This window comes from Aythya ferina (genome assembly GCF_964211825.1).
Source record: "Aythya ferina genome assembly, chromosome: 16".
Taxonomy (NCBI): Eukaryota; Metazoa; Chordata; class Aves; order Anseriformes; family Anatidae; genus Aythya; species Aythya ferina.
In genome coordinates, this window is record NC_140315.1 from 13995301 (window position 1) to 14017430 (window position 22130).

Genomic DNA, 22130 nt, shown 5'->3' on the forward strand with positions numbered 1-22130 from the left:
CTATGGCATCGGAGCAGCTGGGGTTGTACCCAAACAATTAAAACAAGAAGGCATGAAGAATATGATGGATTATAAAATATACGACTGTTAAATCTATTAAAAAAAAAAAAAAAAAAGAAAAGAAAAAAACAGCATCTAGCGGTTTTAGTTCTACTTTAGTCCATCTCCAGTTCTAGAGATGCAATAATGGGATTTAATGCAGATCAGAGATTCAAGCAGATGTTGATTAGTTTCTTCAAGACTAGAATATTCTGATCTGTGGAATGACAGAGAAAAACATAATGCCTTACCGTCTAATTCAAACCATTTGATCTTCTTTTGGGGAAGAGGTAGGAAGAGGAAGAAAGGGGAAAAGAAACTGTTCTTGCAGCCAGCATATCACAGACTAGAGTTCGGATTGCTAAGAAATGACTGTTGGGAGTATGCATTTCTTTGCACAGCACTGCAACCTCTGCAGCTTTGAGTCAACAACAGCAGAAGTTATCTTTTAGCTTCTTAAAGAAAAGCAAATGTATGAGAATCTGACATAGGCACTGACTGAAGGTAGATGAAACTGGCAATGACTCTGCAATTTTTTTTTTCCCCTTGTAGTGCTGTGCTTATTCAACTAAAATATCTTGGAAGGAAGTGCTAATAATGATATCATTTGTGCTTCGAAACACTCTTCTCTCTATGTATTTTATCCACTTTACACCAGCAGTTAATCCACACGAAATTCAAATGTTCCAATGAGTTCCTCTCCCACACAGTGTGTCTTTGGCAACTTTAATTGTTAAGGAGAAATGAAACAAATGAAAACAATTTGGAAATACTGCATAAATAAAGCAAAACAATAATGGAAGAATACATATGGTTTTTCCAAGAGCTTAGGGAACAGATTGTAATAGAGCTTTTTAAAAAGTGTTGACAGAAATGAGGAAAATTTATATAAGAGACCATTTTGTGTAATTACAATTGTTTTCAGGGAATGAGCAACAGCAAAACCCACTCAGCTTTGGAAAGAAAAAAAAAAAGCCAGTCATTCACATGAATAATCACATATGCACTTCTATGAATAGCCTATTCAGCTCCAAATAGTGATGGTACTGTATCCCCTTGTGGTGTTGCTTTAAGACGAACTCAAATTTGGTGAGACTGCACGATATAGCACAACAGGAAGTTTGTAGTGGAATTACAGGTCAGTAACAGCAGATGACCCACAGGGGTCAACACAGTCAACATTTGTGAAGGCAGCATCCACAACATGCCCATTTCAGAGGTTTTTATTTTCACCCAAATCTAACCTGGTACCATTGCCTGACCGCCAGTTAGAGGCTGAAGTGCAAGTGCATTCAGCCACAACACAAACCCAAGGGTGAGAAATGGAGTCTGCAGCTCTGCAAGAGCGAGACCAGGGAGTCCTGGTGGACAGCAGGCTGACCATGAGCTAGCAACGTGCCCTTGTGGCCAAAAAGGCCAGTGTTTCCTGGGGTGCATTCCGAACAGTGCTGTCAGCAGGTTAAGGGAGGTGATCCTGCCCCTCTGCTCAGCCCAGGTGAGGCCACACCTGGAGCACTGTGTCCAGTTCTGGGCTCCCCAGCACAGGAGGGACATGGAGCTCCTGGAACTAGTTCAGAGGAGGGCTATGAAGATGATCAGAGGACTGGAGCACCTGTCATATGAGGACAGGCTGAGAGAAGCGGGCCTGTTTAGCCTGGAAAAGAGAAGACTGAGGGGAGAGCTCATCAGTGTGTATCAATATCTGAGGGGAGGGTGTCAAGAGGATGGAGCCAGTCTCTTTTTAGTTGTGCCCAGCGACAGGATGAGAGGCAACAGACACAACACAGGAGGTTCCAGCTCAATATGAGGGGACACTTCTGTACTGGGAGGGTCACAGAGCACTGGGACAGGCTGCCCAGAGAGGTTGTGCAGTCTCCTTCCCTGGAGATATTCAACCTCCACCTGGATGCCTTCCTGCACAAGGTGTTCTAGGTGACCCTGCCTGGCATGGTGGTTGGACTAGGTGATCTTCAGAGGCCATTTCCAACCTCAGCTGTTTTGTGATTTCCTTCAGAAATGCACTCCTAGTCTGAACAAAGGCACTAATGTAGAGATCTCTCTACTTTGCGTATGCACTAGGCATATAGAAGCACTTTCTAAAGTAACTGTATAGTCTTCATTAGATCCAGACTCTTATACAGAGTTGTAATAGGTATTATGTTTCTTAATGCTTGTTTCATTTAAATATAATTACTTGCTGGTCACTATTAGTTATTTGCAACTTTGGTTAGCTATAGTCTATCTGGATTGCTCATCAGTAACCACAAGGAGAGAATTTTCAGGCTGCATGCCAGCTAGCACTGTTTCACATTCAGCTTCCAAAAGTCCCCCAAAAGAAAATCGATACCTTTTGGTCAAAAAAAAAAAATACACTACATTGAGCACTTCAGTTAACTGATTCATTACTTCCTCACCCACTATCATCAGTGGAAAATAAAACAATTGGATCCCAGTAATAAGAGCATGATCCTAAGATGACATTTGTGGTTCTGTAATCAGAAAAAGCTTTACATAGTTTCCAAATAATTGCATGTCCATTTGGTAGCACTTACGTACCTAACTACCTAATTGTTTCCAGGAGAAAGTTATCCTGCCCTCACTACTCCTTTTAAATGGTTTCCATGTGCAAACTCCAGGCAGACTTCACGTCCATGTGAGAGCATAGGCTTATGACCATCCTGTTATGCTGTAACAGTTGAGGCCACACTGGTATTTGCATCATCCAGCCACCAAAATGAACACGGGACCATGATGCAGGTAGATTAGATACAACACCCTGAGCAAAGGGAGAGAGAGTACCAGGGCAGCAAAACACATTTCTGTTCCAGCACATATACTTTCCTTGAATAGCATCTCCTCCTGCTACTGCTGTAGGCAAAAGTACAGCATTAGGCAGACAGCTGGTCTGCCCTGGTAAGAATTGCTTGTTTTCTTATATGTTCATCGTAAAACTAAACATCTTGGATGACACGAAGGGTAGGGCTCAATGGGAAAGGCTGGCTTTCTGGGACTCAGTTGTTCTAGAAGCAAAGTCTTAAGTTAATTCTGTGGGGGTTTTTTGGTGGCTTTTTTTTTTTTTTTTTTGTAGCAGTGGTTTTTTTTTTTTTTTTTTTTTTTTTTTTTCCTCTTTAAACAAGGTAACTTTCAAGTTCTTGTTCACGTTTTTATTGAGTACATGCTTTAAAGCATCTTTTTGTGGATAATGCTTTGAGATGATGTATGGATGAGCTCTGAACTTAAATGCTTCTGCCCTGAGGATTAAAGGGAAACCATGGAAAAAAAAAAAAGCACATTCAGACACTTGAGACCTGACAAATCTTATCACAAGAAAGATTTGTTGTACATGCATCTAAAGTTCAAAATTTTCTCCCCTACCAGCTTTTGTTAGCTTACAGATATCAGTAAATAAATAAATAAAAATTTAAAGGGTCATCATTCCAAACAGAGACCACAAAATGAAGGAAATGGCTTTCACTACACCAGTGTGCACAGACAGAAAACAGGCAAGTTGTCAAAACCTAAATGTTTTGGAGAGAGTTCATTGAAATTAATACATTTCTGCAAAACAGTTTGATTTTTTTAAGGTGGCATTTTCCAGACTATATATAACTGACAACCGTCTTCTTTACTTCATTTTCAGTGGATCTAAATGTCCAAGTTCTTGGAAAATCTGTACTTCAAAATTCTTAATTACAAATTGAATAAATAAATAAATCTGTTTCCATCTTTGCTATTTTTAAAACAGCATTAGAAAACAACAACAGAATATAAAATTATATCACCAGACAAAATGATGTGCCTGTAAACACACAAAAGAAAAGCATCATAAGACTAAGGGTGAAAAATCATAACATTTACAGGCTTCTTCTGTGAACCCAGGGAGTCATAAACACCATGGCAGCTGACAGGAAGTAGCAGTTACAGATTTATTGTAAGCAAAATACATTTTAATCTGGGATACTTTAAAATAATGGTCCTCAAGTTGTATTATCATACTGGTAAGACAATAACTGAAGAACTATTCAAGTGTCTACAGGAAGTAAGCCAAATGATTTTTTGGCAAGGTATGGGGTGTGTTTGTTTCAAGTTCTCTCAATGCTCTTTCAGACACTTTCATGCCCAGGTACCATCCTCAATACTGTCTTTCCTGCAGACTTTCTTTTCAGGAAACACTTCGTATGTTTGTGCAATATGTACATTAAAGAGAAAAAAAGACTTAATTGTCTTTAAATTTGTCAAACAAATAATTAGTAAATTAGTGCCTGATCTGGATAGTATTCTTTTTTAAAATTTATTTTTATTTTTTGAAAGTAAGACTGCCGTTAAGATGATCATTTGTTGAGCTTTCAGGACTAAGACTAATTTCAAAACCATCTACTTTCTGCTGAAACAATGTCAAAAAAAAAAACCCACACCTATGGTTTTGTTGTGATTTTTTAGCCTTTTTTTTTTTTTTTTCTCCTTAGAGTATCAGTCCTTGCATACGGATTATTGTATTTGAATCATCACTACAGACCTATGTTCTTATTTCCATAACTCTTATTCTCCATGGCAGTAATCACAGAATTTCAATCTCTTTCACCACCGGTTGTCTGGTTTTCATCTTGAAACTATGGAACTTCAATGCCATAAGTCAGGTTATCTAGGAAGATTTTCTTGTTTCTTTATGTTTGCTCAGTTAGCACAGAAAGGAAACAGAAAATAAGTTAGCAGTCAGATACAGCCAGAACATGAGTCAGGGACTGACTTCCATGCAGCTGGATGCAATCTCTGCTCCAGCAGAGAGAACTCCTGAACAATGAAGCTAATATCCAGCTTCCTCCTCCCTACGTCCATGAACAGCAATATATTTCAAGAAGCGGTCATTTAGAGCCAAATCTCATCCAAACTGCACATCACACAAGTGCTTTCAGTTAAAAGCACACAAAATAATTCTATAACTCCTGCTTTCAGATCAAAAGTTTTCTTTTAATTTCTTAGTTAGATGATTGAATTTTCATCACATGTACGTTCAAACAACGTAAAAGCGGTTTCTCTGAAACTACTTATGATGCTAACAAGTGGCAGATGCAATGAACCCAAAGCTCTTAACTGCATTCTCCATTACAGCTGAGTAAGCCTAACAACGCAAAAGCAAAGAGAAGTATCTGCCTCCATATTTATATGCCAATGCTCAAAAGATCCCTTCAGTAGTAAATTGGGCTTCAAAATAAGACCTAATTTCACTATTATAAATGAGACCAACTTAGGAAACACATCTTTATAGTAATAAGGTGGGTTGGTTTTGTTTCTTTGAAGTTTTGAAGAAGTAGGATGGTACTTGACTACATGTTGAAGCTAGTCTACAAAGATAAAAAGGAAAACACCATATTTTTGGAGAGGAACCACTTCCTTGGACATATAATTGATTCTTTGTCACTTGAAGCTTTTAACAGATTTAGGCAGCAAAGTGGGCAATGAGCAAAATACTCATGGATGAGTGTAGTTAGACATGGATGTAGCCACAGATGCAAAGTTCTGATCTGCCAACCAACAGAATGCGTTGTAGGCTGAAATGAACAGCTGGCTTTGTTTGCAGATCTTCAAAAGTATGGTATCTTCTTTAGGTTACATGTTTGATTTACAAGAAGTGGAATTCAGAACTTCTATTTTCTTTCTCTTTATAACATATACAGTGTACATGCATATTTACTCTATATATACAGTACTTATTTCACATAATATGGCCTAGCCAGTAGCTGGACAGAAAAGCCTGAAAACAAGACATCAATATAAACTAAAGGTTCCTAATCTGGAATAAAATAATACAGTATCTTTCAAGTCCTGTGACACTGGTAAAAGCTTGCTCTCTGTGATGACTAATAGTACTTCAATATATGAGATTGTGGATGTTGCTTTTAGGTATGTAGTATTTCTATAAAACTGAGTTCAGACACATTAAAGAATGAAACTTTTCGCACGGAGGTGGGTCTTGGAAGAGACCATGAAATTTTTCAGAAATAGAGTGCTAACAGCAACATATTAACAACAGAAGTATATGCTACTGCTTTTGGAGAAGATGCCATCATCTACATTTACAAAGCTACAGAGAAAAAGATAACTTGAAGAGAGAAAAGGCACTAAATAATACCCCAACTTCGTAAAAGTACCGCATCCAGTGGCTACAAAGGTCACATCTCTTTCTCTGCATAGTTTATGTAGAGAAAGTTAAGTATCTTTGTCTGCATCTCAATCTACACTACCTTAAAGACTTGAGTTTAAGAGGCAACGATTATCAGAAATTCTGTCTTCTGCCCTTCAATTTGGAGGTGCTCAACAGCATCTAAAATCTATTAACTCATCCCAAACAACTTTTTACTGTTTATGCAGTTAATGATCATGAATGAACATGCCAGCAGGCTTAAAAAATAAAAATAAAAATGAGTTATTAGCATAACTGTATTAAAAAAAAAAAAATGCTTAATAAGAAGCCAATAATATCCAGACCAGGCTTCTAATTGCATATTTTGTAAATATACCCAATCTTTATATGACTGTACAAAGGGTAAAATATTTGTAATCACCCCCAAAAAAAAAAAAAAAAAAACAAACAAAAAAAGAAAAACAAAAAAAAACCTCTGATAATTAAAACAGTGAAAGTACCACTTTAAAGACAGTCTCTTATACTGCTGTTAGATTTTTGGTGTTTAATGATTAAAGAGCTGGAGAAAAAAAATGATATATATATATATATATATACAGTTACTCCACTGTACTACTAAAAAAAAGTGTTATTTTGGACATGAAAAATAACTGCTAGAAATACACAGTACTCACAAAGATTTAAATTTCTGGCTTTCGGGAATTTTCCTCAAACTATAAATGTTGAGCTCATTAATGTCACAGTAATGACTCCAATGGTTATTTGGAAATATTTTAAATAAGTTGTTCATGGTACTTAACACATTTCAAATTTACATTCTGTCTACATTGTACATTCTGCATTGATTCAAACAACTTCTGTGAAAGCAATAGTATTTTCATGTTAACCTGAACTGTTGTTACTTTCATAGCAATATTTCATAGCACCTCCTCTGGAACTTGGGATCTGCAACTGGGCAGCAGCGTGGGCCTATGTTCACTTTGTCCTTTGGAGGTATTGTTCTGAATCTACCTGAAGTGACACTGTAGGACTCAGGCATCCTTCTTATTCACACAGAGTCAAAGAGTTGATTCCTCCGTGTTTCTTGTAAAATATTCCCTTAGGAAAGAGTTCTTCATTTTATAAACTTCAGATGCTTTTGAATGCAGGTTACTCATTTAATTGGATTTTACTACAAAGTGTTGAATGAGTTCTTTACTTCCTTCTTGGGAGATAAGGGGAATTTTTGATAAAGATTTAATCAAACTCTGAATCACTGTGACTTACAGTAAGAGATAAGGTCAAGGCATTAAGCTGCTGTAATTGTTTCTAGAAATACATAAAAATCAAATATATCATGGCACAACATTTGTAGTAAGAGGTAATATGTTGTTCATCTGAGAGAAACATCCAGCCTCTGAAGGGATGTTTAGAAAGTCGTGCAATGGCATGCCTTGCTTTCTCTTGTCCCCAGTAATTTTAAATAAAAATTAATAGATGTTATTAAGGGTAGAATTAGAATAAGATAGAAAAATGCATTATTTTTCTCACCTGTGTACTGTGTACTACAACCAAGAAATTGCGATGTAAAATTTACAAATGTACAGATTTAGTGAAATGATTGATGACATATTCCACCATTGTACTCCTGGCAGGCTTTCCCTTTCTGTCCAGTACTATATGCCAAGCTTTCCATACTCTCACACTGAGACAAAAGTTGTGCTTTCAACAGAAGGCACAAGAGACACAGCAATTGCAAATAGTCTTTCTTTGTGTATAGCTATGTCTCAAAACTAGCACTATCCAACTTTCTTCACTGCCATGCCCAGTAACTTCTCTAAACAATAATTAATTAGTACTTAGTGACAAAGAACTTATCTCTTGCTTCAAACCATCTTACTTTCACATAGTGCTGAGTGTTTTTTCTAGATGTAAAAAAAGATCCATTTTTCTATCTTGTCATCAGGCAATTGCTGGTTGCCAGAAATACCAGTCAAAGCACATTGGAAGAGTCCCAGCAAACCAGCTGCTACAGCTATTCTGAAGGAAGAAGTGTACATTTCTTCTCTTGTTCTAAAGGTGCTGAAGGAGGTATCATTGGTTCAGCTACTTGGAATCAAAGTCTTCAGGGTAATATTATAATGCAATAAGGAGCCAGTAGTGGTATTTTTTATCTTAATTATAATGTCAGAAAAACAACTCACAGTCTTTCCTAGTGTTCCTCATCTGTGGCCATGTTCCTAGCCACCAACGTGTCAGAAAAACAGGTCTGAATTTCTTTTATCCGGTTCACAGACCTATAAATTAAAGAGCAGTCATGTAACACCAACAGACCTGAGGAATGTGAAAAACTTATCTACTACAAAAACTTTCAGGTCATGCAAGAGCAATCCTGGACTAGATCAAGCCAGGGCCATGACAGCCCTTCTCCAGAACACCAGATACAGTTCAGTGCAGGTAGTTGGAGTACAAACATCCTGAATTAGATGCACAAGAAGGATAACTCTTGGGTATACAAAAAGGAAAGATAACTGAATTTGCTGTATCAGTCAGAGAACACTAAATATGCTAGCATATATTACTTAAAAATCTGACATGTTGGTAAAAGGGACATGAAAGTGATCTCTCTTCCTTATTTAATAAATAAATAAATAAATAAAATTTAAAACAACAGCTGTTCCTTCAGTCCCTCTTTTCTGTCTATTTCTGAAAGCTCTAAAACCACTCCCATTCTGACTAGATGAGGGAGACCAACAACTGCTCCACTGTATCACGCATCAGGTTGCCTTGGACTTTCAAGATAGCTAGAGTACATCCTGTGACCACCAAGTAAGGACTCCTGAACAAGTAAATCTAATGTGACCACAAATGATTGCTAAACAAGGTGTTTTGAGAGCAGTGACCCTTGCTACTGTGGAAAACAACTCTTAGGAGTCTAAAATAGGATATAATGGAGGGCTCCCTTCTGACATACCTCTTATGCCATCAATTTTAAGTTTGTTTTTGACTTAATTTCCAGTTCTCTTAATTACAGTGTTTCAGCACATGCTAGTCATCACCAGAGAGATATGCACCTGGAACCGAGAGCAATTTTCCTTCTGAGAAGCATATTTATGTAAATATCTATTCCTGCCTCAGTAAAATTTATTTCATATTTCAACTTGAGGGGAAGAAAAAAAAACACACACACACAAAAAAAAAAATTTAAACATTTTAAAAATGGTTTAAACCATTTCGTCTTGATATTTGACCTATTTGCTTCCAAGTGGCTGTGAAGGTGGGATTAGTAAATGCTAATAACTATAATCCTGGTTTTGAGATTATGAGATTAAATCTTGAATTACTTGAGAGGGTAATGAACAGAGGCCAGGGCCAGAAGGCCAGACAGTGCAGATTTCTGCTCCCATTCCCCCATGGGAATTTACATCTGAGACATTTTTGTTAATGTACAAGTACCGGTTCTTGATACTCCCTGTTCATTTGTACCTCCTGCTGCATATGACCAAAAAGATATTTTGTACGTAGTCACATCTTGTGCACTGCTGGAGTCAAAGGGAAGTGACTATTCAGACTAAGTTGTCCCATGGGCGATGACAAGAGACCTTAAAGTTTCAAAGGGACACAAGCCTGAACCAAAGCTTAGTACCTGTGGAACATGGCTTTGAAAGGGGGAACAGTATTTTCAGCAGAAGATCAATAAATTTGTTAAACTTGAGCAGAGAGCTCTCATTTTGCTGCAGCATGACTCAAAGAGCCATGGCCACTGGAATTGCTGTGGCGAGTCCCACACATTTCAGCTGCCAGTATTTCATTTCAACCTCTTTGATGAGCTTCATCTAAGCATACTTCTGAAAAGCCAGAAAAGACAGCTTTCTAATGAAAAAAAAAAAAAAAAACAAATCAGAAAGTCTTTTCATTTTTTTTCTTTTTAAAACAGGAGGCTTCATAAATTCCATGAACTTCACTCACCCCCCTCAACTGAGGATCTGCAGTGGAGAAGCTATTAGAAAAATGTCAAAAGATTTCAGTGTTTCTTGTTTACAAGTACATGTGCCAGTGAAGAAGGAACAAAAAATTCAGTGCTGGCTTCTCTGCAATCACGCTACCAAATGCCGTTTTATAAAGCAAAATGTACATTTCTTGCACAGATACCATAAAATCATATCACAGAATTTCTAGGTTGGAAGAGACCTCAAGATCATCGAGTCCAACCTCTGACCTAACGCTAACAGTCCCCACTAAACCATATCCCTAAGCTCTACATCTAAACGTCTTTTAAAGACTTCCAGGGATGGTGACTCCACCACTTCCCTGAGCAGCCTGTTCCAGTGTCTAACAACCCTTTCGGTAAAGAAGTTCTTCCTAGCATCTAACCTAAAACTCCCCTGGCTCAACTTAAGCCCATTCCCCCTCGTCCTGTCACCAGGCACGTGGGAGAACAGGCCAACCCCCACCTCACTACAGCCTCCTTTAAGGTATCTGTAGAGAGCAATAAGGTCACCCCTGAGCCTCCTTTTCTCCAGGCTGAACAAGCCCAGCTCCCTCAGCCGCTCCTCGTAGGACTTGTTCTCCAGGCCCCTCACCAGCTTCGTCGCCCTTCTCTGGACCCGCTCAAGCACCTCGATGTCCTTCTTGTAGTGAGGGGCCCAAAACTGAACACAGTACTTGAGGTGCGGCCTCACCAGAGCTGAGTACAGGGGGACAATCACCTCCCTAGCCCTGCTGGTCACACTGTTCCTGATACAAGCCAGGATGCCGTTGGCCTTCTTGGCCACCTGAGCACACTGCTGGCTCATATTCAGCCGACTGTCAACCATCACTCCCAGGTCCTTCTCTGCCTGGCAGCTCTCCAACCACTCATCTCCCAGCCTGTAGCTCTGCTTGGGGTTATTGCGCCCCAGGTGCAGGACCCGGCACTTGGCCTTGTTGAACTTCATGCAGTTGACCTCAGCCCATCGGTCCAGCCTATCCAGATCCTCCTGCAGAGCTTTCCTGCCCTCAAGCAGATCGACACACGCACCTAGCTTGGTGTCATCTGCAAACTTACTGAGGGTGCACTCAATGCCCTCGTCCAAATCATCGATGAAGATATTAAAGAGGACCGGCCCCAGCACTGAGCCCTGGGGGACGCCACTAGTGACTGGCCTCCAACTGGACTTGACTCCATTTACCATGACTCTTTGGGCCTGGCTATCCAGCCAGTTTCTAACCCAATGAAGCGTGCACCAGTCCAAGCCAAGAGCAGCCAGTTTCTTGAGGAGAATGCTGTGGGAGACTGTGTCAAATGCCTTGCTGAAGTCAAGATAGACCACATCCACAGCCTTTCCCTCGTCCACCCATTACATCACTTTGTCATAGAAGGAGATCATGTTCGTCAAGCAGGATCTGCCTTTCATAAACCCATGCTGACTGGGCCTGATCGCCCACAAGGCGATCATATTTTTTTCCCCACAAGGAAAGCCTGCACTGTGTCACTTCCATATGTTGTCCCACTGCGGCACAGATTCAGTTCCCAGCTGACATCCACAAGCAGATGTTTCTCTTCATTCTATAGTCTGTACACATTTTGCCTTAAGCAAAAGTCTTTTCAAGCAGTTTTGAGGTTCAAAGAAATGCTTTATTTCTTTTTCAGTTTTGTACATTTTTGTCTTTGAGGAGAAGCAGAGAACCATAATTTCTTTCTCCTTCAATTCACGCTTCACAGACAAGCCTCTATTTATCTCCCAGCTCAGTATGCAATTTTACAGCAAAACTGTCAGAGAAGTTAAATTTTCACTCCACAAAATTGCAATCAATAATCACGTTGAACAATGCATGTTTAAAACACCTTAAACTTCTCTTTCTGAGAATAAATAAAGCAGTAGGGGATTGTTATGTAAATCCAAGCTCAGCTGTCTTGGACAGGAGTCAGATTTTATTCTTGTATATTATTTTGAATCCACAAACTACTTTATAAGGCAGATCATACGATCATGATTTTTTCCCAAAAATTGATTAAAAAACAAGCCTTGCTTTCCTTCAGAGCTTTTTTATTCTTTCCCCTTATTACTATTCTTTCTGCTGAAGAAGAGACAGACAAGCTGCTCAAAATGAAGAATACTTAAATCGATAATAATCATACACCCTGAATTCAGTACGAACTTTCTATGAAAAACATGTGTTTTTGTTTTAACCAAAGATCTTCATGGCACAAAACATTTTCATTCCCTTTTTTAAATTTTTAGTTATGTTTACTAATATTCAGATGATCATTGGATATTCTGAAGAATATTGCAACCTGTCAAACTGTCATTTTTGCAAATAATGATCCTGAAAAAATAGACTTAAAACCAAATCATTTTGGTTTTAAGCCAGATTAGATGTAAGGAAGAGATTCTTTACTCTGAGGGTGGTGAGGCACTGGAACAGGTTGCCCAGAGAAGTTGTGAATGTCCCATCCCTGGAAGTGTTCAATTCCAGATTGGCTGGGGCTTTGAGCAATCTGTGATTTTATGAAACTGCCAACAATGATGTATCAATTAATGCTGATTTTCAAAGTGCTAAAAAACAAAAATAAAAAAACATGTTTCTTTACAGTTAGAGAAAGAGCAAAGTTTAATCTCTGAACTTCTGGAGTCTATTAAATTGAAAAACTTCCACAAAAAAAAATCAAAAGCAGATGATAATTTTAGTGCAAAGTACTATTAAGGGAAAAAAAGAAAAAAAAAAAAAAAAAAAAAAAAAAAGTAACCCTCAAATAACCCTCAAGGCTAAAATGCTTCCTGATTTTTCAGAGGCTACAATTTCTGTGGTAACTTGTTTAGTAATTATATCAAAGAGTATTTCTGATATAGATTAATTTCATAAAAACTCGTACTTAAGTAAATGCAGACTCTAATATGTCACTTAAATACATTAAGAGCATTCTTCCCTGATCTTTTTCAAAAGCATCAGAAAAGTTTCATTGGAGAAGATACATCATAGAACATACACAGAATATTTGTGCATCTTGAAAGAAAATAAACAGTCAAATAAGAATTTACCCTATTGTTTTTAGGAACTGAAAAAGCAGGTAAATGTGCTGAACAGCATTTTACTTTGACCCCAGAAGAGACAGACTTCACACAAAAGATTAAAGGTCTGCCAAATGGAAAGTTTCTGCTATTCAGTAAAAGTAACAGAAGTTGTCAGTGCTTTGACACCAGAGAGTTGGAGAAAACTGCAAATCTCATGCCACTAAAGCTTTTGTGATCTTAGGAGGACCCTCATCTGGGAGGCAGGAGACAGCCACAACAACCTTTGTTTTACCTGATTCAAACCAGAGATTTTACACAATGGGGAGGCTCCCAGAACCATGCAGCAGGAGGAAGTGCTGTTCACTCTACTGCAGTACAAAAACAAATTCAAGCTGTTCATCCTACAAGCACACACTTTTTGAGCTAGAATTTGAATGATGGCATCCCACATCCCCAGCCAAAAGTCATGAGCACTAAGGTACACTGCCTTGCCTCTCTGTGTTTATATGGTTAAGAATCAGTTAAGTCAAAACTAAGTGTTTCAGTAAATCAGTAAAACAGGTTTGTTCGTGAAATGTGGAACACTGGAATTATAGGGCCTAATCTGAAATCTTTCATGATGTGCAGCTGCCCTGTAGGAAACACGAGCATCTTTTGTTTTGCTATCAGAATTGTACTCTGGTGAAAAGAGGTGATCTAGCTCTACAAAAGTTTTCAGCTGAATAGTCAAATTCATTGAAAGGACTCATATTTTGTCAAAAAGTGCCCAGTAGACTTCCCTGAGGCATCATTACTATATTCTCATTCACTCTCTTCAGAGCTGGACCAGGAACAGGGACTTTTGCTCTTCATCCTGTTATTGCCTCCAGGGCACTCTGTTTTCTGCTTCTTTTGCAAGGGCCTCAAATTAGTTTTCTACTCTGAAAGCACCTCCTCATGTAGATGACTCCATTCTCCTCAAGCCAGCAAAGCTCTTAGGTGTACTGTGTATCATCTTTAGTCCCCACTGTTATTAATACTCATCTGAGGGTTTCTCCTGAACTATCCCATACCCAGGCAAGTCCTAATGGCCTTCCCTACAAGAGAATCCCCTTCTATTGTTCCTTTTCTACTCCTCTCTCCTTTACCCCATTTTCTCTTTCTATCATTCCTTCTCAGATACATAAAAAAGAGAGAAAATTAGCAGTAAGAGGTGAAACCATGAGATTTTAAGTCCACTACCATGTGAAGTCATGGGCATCAACACTTCCACAGGGAAAAGGTTTTCCCACCCAAGCTCCTCATTGTCTCTGCTCTGCTCTCCCTCCCTTGCTCTGGCACAAGCCCCTGTGCTGCCAGGTAAGGCTGGCACAAGCAAGGCAAAAAAGGCACTGGGGAATAGAAGAAAGATGAAATTGCCTCTTGCAGTAGCAATAACAGGTTATGTTTGCTTAGTGTTCCTTGAAGTCTAGCCTAAGAAGAAAAACTAAAAGGAAGAAGATGAAGAAAAACAATGAGACGTTATGCTAAAAAAAAAAAAAAAAAAAAAAAAAAAAAAAAAAAAAAAAGTGAGCAAGGAAAGCAACATAAACACTAATCCCCATGTATCACATAACTTTATTTCAGCACTTCCCATAGAAATAACAGCAGTAATAGAGAACTGTTATCTTTTTCCCCAAATGCACAACCTTTATAGCTTAATTATGCAACTCCCATTCCCAAAATTACAAGTCACTAACCCATTCCAAATTTCATTCTACCTTCCTGGAATTATCTCAATACCCTATTTCTTTGTACACTGCACTCACTACTAATATTTCCAGCATTATTTCATATGAAAATTATGGCAGGACTAAATATATTTTCACTCAAGACTTCTGAATGGTTTCAAAAAGACATACTAAAGTGTTCTTTTGTCAAAAAAGCACTTATTTGTGGAGAGTAAGGTTGATATGCAATGTTGTAGCAAGAGTCTGACCAACCAAAACTGTGATTTGGCAATAGCCAATCCAGAGAGAAAGAACTGACCTCAGCAATGGAATTAACTCCTCTTTGCTCAGCATGAAACCTGTACCTCCACTCAATTTTCAGAAAGCATCTACTAATAAGCTGAATACACATTTGCCATCCCTTGATGCTACAGATTTTTATTCTAAGCAACACAAAACAATACAAAAAAAAATACAAGAAAATCATGTATATAAGAGTCTGATCTCGTTCACTAATGAATAAACAAAGTAGTTTAATACAGAACTTGGAGCAAAAATGTGTATTTTCTGTCAATATGTTACAGCAGTGTTCCATGTTTTAACCAGCTATCCCCTATCAAATGTACACAGCTTAATTATTTAAAGATGTGGTTGTTTTTTTTTTTTTTTTTTTTTTTTCCCCTAACTTTCAGCAGTGCAAGCTCAACAGAATGATCAACTCGCCCCTCAGTCAGCTAAACATAACCAGTGGAAATGCAAGAAACTCGACCAATTTTTTTTTGCACAGCTGAAGAAGTCCAGTTCCTATCTACATCTGAAATATACTAAATAGGTTCAAGCCCACAATTTCATGCACATTCATTTAGGCATTCTCAAAATAACAGTGTTTTCTATCTGCTTGACAATTGGCCAAGTGACTTTTGAGAAAAGAAAACAAGTATCTGTAAACCAGCTGGGAGTGTCCCATGAATCCTCTAAATCTGGGGCCACGTCCAAACAAAAAGGTCCTGCAGAATATTTCTTACATTAAAAATAAATATTTGAAAATCTGCTATCTTGGAATAGTTGAGAAGAAGCAGTAAAGCATGACTGAACCTTTGCAGAACAATCAAGAACTTTGGAATTCCTCTTCAAAGGGATGTCATGTAACATTTACAGAAAGGGCTCTCTTGACAAACAACAATACCAGACCCCAAGCTGGGAATCAAGTTGTATATCCAGAGATTTAAGTACCTTCCTCTGGTTTCAAGTCTGTCTTTCTTTAGATTATTTATTTTCATGAAACCTGAGGAACTCTAGATTTGTCAGGAAAAACTGAATTTACCAACAAGAAAACTTAAAGAAAACCAGATTCTATCAAACAAAAATTAACCAGAAAGAAATTTCAGAGAGAAAGATTAAAAATAAAACACAAATTTAAAATACACACCCACCTCTTTCACACACATGCAACTGCAGCTCACTTCCAGAGCATTGCCTTTTCAAGGGAATAATCCCCACTGTCAGCAGGGCTAGCACATTACAGAGACCCTTTTGAGTTTCTCGCTTTAATCCCATCCTTCAGTAAGAGCACTCTCCTCCAACTCTCTCCTATTTCTGTATTTTGTCTGAGTCACTGTGCCACTCAGTATAGGGTAAATAGAGCCCTTGCTCTCCCAAGATACTGAGATTGCAAGTCTGCTGTGGCATGCACCCAATGCATTCCTCTTAGCTCTAAAGATTCAATATGAGACATTTGTAAGGACTAAATACAACACTGGGACAGTGCAGGCAGCACAACTGACACTCAGTGTTTTTTCTCTCCCTCATCAATCACAATAAGGCTCTTGCTATCACAGCAGTCCTTTTAGAATCCAAAAAAGATGCACAGATCTGACATAGTCTGCAAACCACATGGCTTGGTATCAGTCTTATGTCAATGGCAGAATCAACATATAGCCACAGCCCTTATGTGATCCACATCCATACAACTACCTGTCTCCCACTCAAAAAAGGGTATGCATTCCTCATCGGGCAGGGCTGACAGAGGGCTTACAGCCTCCCCACCTCCCTGATTAAATGTGCTAGGCAAGTTTGGGTATGACCTAAAGAAAAAAAAAAAAAAAAAAAAAAAACAACACAGGTAGAACTAAGACCTTCAAGACCAGTACTACTCATAGACCTTGAAGATGAGACACTGTGAAATACTTGCTCCAATCCTGTACAGCACGTACAACACTTAGAACATTAGTAGCAGTCATCTGCAGTAGTTTATTCTGTTGAACAGCTGAAGGCATTGTACAATGAGCTTGAGGTCAGAATACGTGATCCCTGTCTAGATATTTGCATAGCAGTACAAGTCTGTGGGGTCTGCTTGATAACAGGAGCTAGTGTTCTGAAGATTGCATGTGCATTGAAACCTTTGGACTTCCAGTGCCTTTACAGAAATAGCGTATCATAGGTCACATTGTAGCCCAGCATATACCAGTAAAAGAAATACATCAGTAACTAGCACTTCAGCTTCATTTTTGATGTTGTACCCAGTGAGACTATAAAGGAGAGATGTCATGTCATCAACAGGTGTGGAGCAGAGGGTGGCGGGTGGTGAAGGCAGAAGAGTGAAGATTTTGGACACTACAGACCAAAACGAGCAGAATAAAACACTGCACATATCAGTGTGCTCTCAGGGAAATCTGAAGAAAGTTTATTTATTACTTAGCTCATAAGGCTAGTGCCATACAAGGGGACTGCAGAATAATTGTGTGTATCCTGAACACACTGACAAAAGCAAGTGATCCCTTCCAACTCAGGATATTCTACATTTCTATCTTCCAAGCTGCAGTTTGCAGGTTTCTGAAGTAATTGGAACCTTATAAAAAGGAGTCAAATATTACTCTGAGCAAGGTTAACATGTTTGTTTTGGTGGATTATATAATTTAAAGCACTAAACAAATTTTACACACTGAAACAAGCCCAGCCTAACAACTGATCCCAGCTCAGCTGAGCCTTAGATCTAACCATTACAACCCAATTCACTTTAAAGAATTATGGGCAAAGTTTTATTCATCATCATATCAAAAAACAGACTTTCCAACAAAAAGCTTTGTAGCTAGGGAGGAACAAAGTTTTCCATTTCATAGAAATAGTGTTGGTTTGCAAAAATCCTTTGGTCAGACAAATTGAAATGTACAATTTGAAATGAAATGCTGTCTTGAAATGTGAAAGCAAAGCATTACATTCTACAGAAGTTAAGTACCCACTTCAGTGGGTACATTATTACACTCTTTTGTTGTTCAGAACAATGTTTTGTCATAATTTCTGTGGTTCTACAAAATATTTCACTTGGAGAAAATCACAGCATTTCTTGCCAGCAAAATATTTTTCAAAACAACCCCAGCAAACTCCATAATTTCACTCCTGGTGAAAACAAACTCTGTCTTTAGCGATGTCTGTCAGTAGAAGACTGATTTGTTAATTTTCCTGGCTGACTTGAACAAAAGGCATTATCTTTGTAATTAGAAAAGAGAACAATGAGCTAGAAATGCCATTGGTCTACTAACAATCAACTGTAATTGCTTTACAACCATGAATCAAATTGAGGTTTATTTTATTGGGACTCTATTCAGAAATATCAGGTCATCCAACTTTTAAGTAGACAAGGCTTTCTTGACTGCAGAAGAAGAGTTCAATCCCTGTTTTTTCTCCCTTTTCTCATAGGTTTAGGACCAGATCAGTTACGGATAATACTTTCAAACATTTAAAACTACTCTTATTCTGGACTCACCTCTTTTTTCTTGCCCAGCTGCAAGCAAGTGTGGTTGCTTCTGTCGGCCAGCTGCTGTTCAGATTTTGCACACTACCTCCTACTTCAACAAAATCTCAGGATGGTTGAGGTTGGAAGGGATCTCTGGAGGTTGTCTGGTCCAACCCCTCTGCTCAATCACGGCCACCCAGAGACAGTTGCCCAGGACCACATCCAGACTGCTTCTGAATATCTTCAGGAATATTTACCCTTGCAGTGAAAAAGTAGTTCCTGATGTTCAGAGGGAACCTCTCATTTTGTGCCTCTTGTCTTGGCACAGGGCACCACTGAAAATAGACTGGCTCCATCCTCTCTGCAAGTATTTATAGACAATCATGAGATCCCTCCCGAGCCTCCTCTTCTCTTGGCCAAACAGTCCCAGCTCTCTCAGCCTCTTCTCATAGCAGATGTGCTCCAGTCCCTTTGTCATCTTTGTGGTCCTTCACTTGGCTCTATCCAGTATGTCCATGTTTCTCTTGTACTGGTAAGCCTGGCACTGGACACCATGAGCCAGTTGTTGCCTCTCCAGTGCTGAGTAGAAGGAAAAGATCACCTTCTTTGCCCTGCTAATATTTATTAGTGTATTTTTTGCATATCTCAATTTTCTAGGATATACAAGTTTCTTTGGATATCTTGGTTCTCTCTCTGCTCCACATCTACTGAACCCAATCTGACTGATTTGCCTTCTGTACCCAGTGTTACACAATCTGGTCGTAGATGTCTATCCATCAGATGAGGAATATGATAGTTTACTTGTTCAGACTGCATTTCTGATTATCCTTAGTTTTCAGTAAGCAAGAATTCACCTACACAAAAGCCAAGGATTCCTTAAACACCAAGAAATAATTCCTAGCCAAACCATGTGCAGTTCACAGTTGCAGCGCAACCAAGAGAATTGTTCTAACAAGGAAAGCAACCCCCCGTGCACTTCAAGTTAGTTTTGTTTTTGTTTTATTCATTTGGGTTTTTTTTCTTGTTTGTTTGATTGTTTGTTTTTGTTTTCCCTTATCTCCTTCTCCTAATAAATAATTAAATAACCTTTGTTCAAAACATGGAAATGGTGCTGGGCTTTACAGACCTTTCATGGTAAGCAAATATTTGCCCATTCTTATGGAAACCTACACCCTTATGGAGATAGAGAGGCAACTCAGACAAAGCACTGCAGCATTTAACAAAATCAACTCCTTAAGGAAGGAGAAATGAGAAAAAATAAAAAAAATAAAAAATGTGTCCCTTATTAAGAGAGCAACAATAAAGCATTGACTATTTTGCAAAGAACCAAAATAGGGAAACAAAGAGCATTCTTAGTCTAAGAATTATTTCTCAGAGATTCACCAGAGTTTTACCATGAAACCCTCCCCTCAGACTCAAAGAGTACCATTTCAAACTGAGGAGTTACAAGGAGATGCCACTTCCCTTCTATAAGTCAACTGAAAGAGGAACTTTAAGCAACATCTGGAGGGGAGTGTGACCTTCCCACAGCAGGGCTTCAAACACCAGAATTTATTCTTCCTATATCCAAGAGGATATCAAGGCCAGATGCTGTTATAGGTAGTTAACCAAAAATGGTAATAAAGTTTTACTTCCATAGCACTCCTCAATCATTTCTGGTCTCTAATAAACCTTGATAAATTAAGCCCTATAAAATTCAGTCCAAAGACATGAATATTGTTTCATTTTAAGAATAAATTAAAAAATGGGGCAAACACAGTTCTGGATCTTAGGAACACAGAGATAGCTAAGGACCATGACAAAAATCAATAAGTTAACATGGTATTTTCTCTTTCTGGGTGTTTACTATCTGTGCTCCAACAAACCTGTTTCCACATCTGAAGACTCAATCTTCTAAATTTTTCCACACTTCACCCAGTACCTACATTACCAGACAGCTGAATTCTGCAGTCTATATCATTCTCAATTTTCATTGAAAGATGATAAGTATCAATACCCACATACACCAAGAATCATGTGCCAGATCTCACCTTAAATAACTAGATGTTTTAGTACTTGCCACTCAACATTTCCCAAAGTTCCCTTTGCTGCTCCTTTAATCAACATACAATTACTTTGGTTTTCAGATTTATTTTTTTTCTACTGACCCAAAGCTTTTTGCATTATTTGAAGTGCTTGAAATGTTCATTGCAGCAAATGAACTCTGCAATATTATTTTTATTTGCAGATCAATCTAGACATCTGCAAACATAATCTTTTTATCCATTGGAGAAAAGCAGATATTTCCAGGGTGAGAATCACCCAACCTAAGTCAGATGTTCCTTTTAGCAAGAGATGCTCTAAAGGCACAATTTTCCATCTTTTGGCTGTTATAGAATTGTGGTATGATCAGCTCAGATGTTGACATCTTCTGATCCATAAGAACAGAAGCTTCTAAACAGCAAGTATTTTTACCGACTCTCTTAAAAGCTCCCCAATAAAAAGCATACAGTCAGCAACTCTTTGTAGACACTATATTCAAAGCAAAGAAACTTCACTCAAATTCAGAAGTTGACTTCTCATCTCCAGAACAATAAGCTTCTTACTGATTATTTTAAAGGGTAACTTCAGCAAGGGTAAGCACAACACAGAGCATCAAGACATGCTATTAAGGCAGAAAATAACACATTTTATTCTCACCAGGCTTCTGAGAGACACTCAAGAATCAGCTCCAAGTGGAATGTGTAAATAAAGGAGAACAAGAACTCAACTATTCAACAAGTCTCTTATTTGTGGGGAATATTACCTGGCCTAGACACAGTCTTCCATGTTTATGGATTCCTTATTTAACCAAACATTAATAAAGCTGCATTAAGTCCCATGAGAGCCCATACTTGTGAACTAAAAGAAAAATCTGAGAGAAGATAGACTGAAATTATCAACACATTCTCCCATTTTAAGAAAATTCTTTTTAGTACGTTTTGGTTGTATAAAATTGTATATAACTGCTTAATCAGTGAAATAAGTATCTTCAAGATTTTTTTTGTACTTCCTCATTCTCCCATAGAAACACTGGCACCCCTAAGATGAAACATGCTTTGGCCAAAAAATAATAAAATAAATAAATAAATAAATAAATAATCTTTTAGCATTTTAATCAGGTACCTTTGCAATTACTGCTAACTTTCACTAGAAATGGGAAATTTGTCAGAAGCTTAAAAAGGAAGAACAATAACTCTGTCATAAATTATATTCTTAAGCAGTTATATATTTTTTGACTAATAAACAGATGCAGAAATTATTGAATATCAAAAGTATCAGTATTATGCTGATTTAATAACTCCTGCAGAAACTGAGATTTGAATCCTTTCATCTCTTTCCCTGGTGGTATTAATCAGTCTAGCAAGCCTAGTCACTTTATAATACAATAAATATAGGTATTTTAAGAAATAGAATTCCCAGCAATGCAAACTGATAGACATTAAAGAAACATGGTTCTTGAGACTCATCTCTTCCTTGACAGAAACTAGTATAAGAATCATTCTAGCATAAAACTACCATCAAGGATTTCATAT